The following is a 3,755-nucleotide window of genomic DNA, read 5'->3' on the forward strand; positions in this document are numbered from 1 at the left end:
CTGCTGTCTTGGGGGGGAGGGGGAGAAAAATTTAAAACTCAAAAGCTTATGGAAGTGATTGTTGATAATTCAAAATAAATTAATAAAAAAAATTAGAGAACAAAAAAATTTATTATTCCTATTTTACAATGAGGAAACTGAGGTTCACAGTGCCTCAATGATTTCCTCATGGTCATACAGCTAATAAGTGTGACAGGTAGGATTGTATGAGTTATTATTACAGACCCTTCTTATTTAGAAGAAACGGGCTAGTAAATGGTGATGTCTTCTTGGGTACCTTTTTTGTTTTTTGTTTTTTGCTTTCTTTAAGAATGAACCATCTGTGAAAGGATTTTCCAGCCTTTTAGAATCCTCCTCTTTGAGATACATTAAAAATCATTCCCTGTGTGCCTTGAAAATTGTGCCACTCCACTATGGATTACATAATTCTTTTCACTTCATGAAAATGAAAACAAGTGCTATATCATTAAAGTGTATTATTATTTGTTCCCTCTTAGTGAATACTTGCACAACATTTTGAAAGTTTAGAGGCATTTTCATGCTCTTCAAATTATCCCTGGAAATCTTAAGAAATCATCTCCAGTTATCTGTCCACGTTTCAAGCCTGTATCACATCATTCTTCTTCATGACCTCTGTGTTCCAAACTCTGGCCTCCGTGCCTTTGCATACAAAGTGGGTCCCTGTGTCTGGAATGCCCTTTCTTCTCACCTCCACAGCACAAAATTCCCATCTTCCTCCAAAGGTTCCACATCCTACATGATTCTCACCTCTTTTCTAGGCATCACTGCTCTTTGCCCACTTAAAATTACTTTGTATTTCTTTTGCATTTCCTTGTCAGTATGGATCCAAGTTCTTGTTCCCCCCAAAACCTCACCTCCGCTACTCCAATAGAGCTGCTTTTTGAGGCCAAGGAAGAATTCATTTTTTGGTCTCTGTATCCCCAGCATGTGTGTCTGTGCTTGATAAATGCTGGTCAAATTCACTTGTTAAATCATGTAAATAAATAGGGACTTGCTTAAGGGATGGCCATGAATGTTGTCATCTACCAAACTGCCTTATACAGTATTTTCTATAAGAGCCAATAGCTTTGCTCTGATTTTCCACTCGAGATTACTGGAAAACTGCAGGGGTCAGTTAAATTTCATTGGTGTGGATAGTACCCCACCACCACCACATACACACCCACTGACACAGATCAGTGGGCCCTAGTAAGCAGTTTTCATGAGTTGCTGTAGCAAAACAAACATACAAATAAACAAAAACACACAAAACCCCCAGAAATCCAAGCAGCTTCCCATGGCCATGGCGAACCTTCCATGTGGAGCCTCTCTGACTTTAGCTAGACTGGCCTTTGAACTAGACACGTACATCAGCAGGCATGCTTGACATGTTGTTTTTTTTTTTCATTTGGATGAGAGTTACTGGAGCCTTCTCCCACTACTCTGTCATAGCCTCCAAGAACCCAGGGTCACCTCTATGCCACAAGGAGGCACTGGAGTAGGACTTTAATGAAGGAAGAGCACATTACTAGGCAGGGATGCTTACATTATCCTAATAGAAATCTAATTACATTTAAATTACTTTGTAGCCCATATGCATGTTTAATGCAATAGGAATCATTATGCCTGTTAACTGTAATGAATAAAATAAAAGCATATAACCCTATTTCATGGGCCCCAGAGAAGTATTTTTTCTTATTTAAAGGAACTGGATTTTTTTTACTTCATCCTGTTAAATGCTATAAAATAGAATTTCACCAAAATATAATGAAACTGGCGACATCACAATTCCTGAATCTGTGTGAGAGTTTTTGGTTTTGTTTTGTTTTGTTTTGAGCTGAGATGGGTACAGTGTCTCTCTGCCTTCTGTGTTAGGGAAGAGAAAAAGAAAACATTAAAAAATGGAAAATCAGGTTCTGCCTTTCAAACTCCTGATTTGAAAAGAAGGGAGAGATATAATATTTTACAGTAGAACGCGATCAAATATGGTATTAAAAACCAAAGAATTGCAGTGTAGATTGTGTGATGGGACAGAGAAAAGGGGCTCGGGAAGGTGAGGGATTGGGTTCCAATCCTGACCCTGATCCTTGCTATGTGTGTGACTTTGGTTAAGTCAGTCTCTCAGCCTCAGTTTATTCATCTGTGAAATAAGATAAATGGAATAGGTAATCTCTGAAATTCCTTCTTGCTCTGAATCTCTGATCTTGAATTACATTTACTGTATTTGGCCAGGATCAAGAGAGGAGTCAAAAGGTCAAAGTTGTACATTCCTTTAGGAATTGCCTGTTGGACAACTCTGGGCATAACACAACTCAAGCTCTCTGTACTAGAGTCCCAGTTTGACACCCTCGCTGAGACTGACTGCTCCAGGATAGAGTTCTTGCAGCAGATTTTTCTTCTCTTTACTAGGGTCTCCCACGTGTGGGATTCTGGCCCAGCATACTCTTTAGACCAAGGGACTGTTGTAGTTCCACAGACAATGTGTGGATAGCAGAGGGTCTGTGCGCCATCTTGTTGACTGACTGCTTCATGGTTGGATTTCTTGTAGCAGATTCCTCTTTTCCTTATGTGAGTCTCCCTTACAGGGGGTTTGGGCCCAGATCCTGCTTTCCCTCTATACTATGGCAATATGTTGGATCCACAGACAGTCTGTGCATTGATTTCAGCAAGTCTGTTCTAAAGCAGCCTTTATGCCCCTGTGCTGTGACTAATTGCTTCCTGGTTGGATTTCTTGTTTCAAAGTTCTTTTCTCTTTACTTGGATCTCCCTTACAGGGAATTCTGGCTCACCTCCTGCTTTCACTCTTGACCAAGGGATTGTCTTGAGGCCACAGATAGTCCATGAATAGATTTCAGGGGATCTGTTCTAGAACCTGGCCTTGGCCCCATTGCAGAGACCGATTGCTCCATGGTTGGATTTCTTGCTTCAGATTTTTTTCTTTTTTACCTATGTCTCCTTTATGCGGGACTCTGGCCCAGCTCCTGTTTTCCCTCTAGACAGAGGGCCTGTCTTTGGTCCCCAAACAAACCGTAGATCGATTTCAGGAGCTTTGTTCTAGAGTCTACTGTCAGGCCCCCCCTGCTGTGACTGACTGCTCGTGGTTGGATTTCTTGTTACAGATTCTTCTTCTCTTTATTTTGGTGTCCCTTTTGATGGATTATGGCCCAGTTCCTGCTTTTCCTCTAGACCAAGGGACTTCTTTAGTCCACAGAGAGTCTGTGGATAGATTTCTGTAGCCTGTACCAGAGCCTGTTCAGCCCAGCCCCCTGCTGTGCCCAATCCCTGCACAGCTGGATTTCTCTCTGCAATTTCCCCTTCTTGGTACCCGGGTCCCTGGTGGTGGATTCTGGCCTAGCTCCTGCTTTCCCTCCAGGGCTTCTTCAACTTTTCCCACTCATGACCCATATTAGGGTCACAACCCATATTTTGATACGTGCTGCACAGTCTAGACCATTGCCTAGCTCTGGTCCACAGGCACTCTGTGGATAGATTTCTGGGGTCTGTACTAGAGCCCTGCTCACGCCTCACTGCTGTGACTGATTGCCTCCCAGGGTGGATTTTTTCCTATAGATTCCTCTTTTCTTTACCTGAATTTCCCTTAATTGGGATTTTGGCCCAACTCCTGCTTGCTCTGTAGACTAAGGGACTATGTTTGGTCTGAACACAGTCCACGGATAGGTTCAGAGGCTCTAAACTGGAGCTCTGCTCCCCTCGGCTGTGACTGACTAATCCATGGTTGAATTTCTTTTTTCATG

Source organism: Vombatus ursinus, unplaced genomic scaffold (genome assembly GCF_900497805.2).
Source record: "Vombatus ursinus unplaced genomic scaffold, bare-nosed wombat genome assembly UNPS02014903.1, whole genome shotgun sequence".
In the NCBI taxonomy this organism is placed as follows: domain Eukaryota; kingdom Metazoa; phylum Chordata; class Mammalia; order Diprotodontia; family Vombatidae; genus Vombatus; species Vombatus ursinus.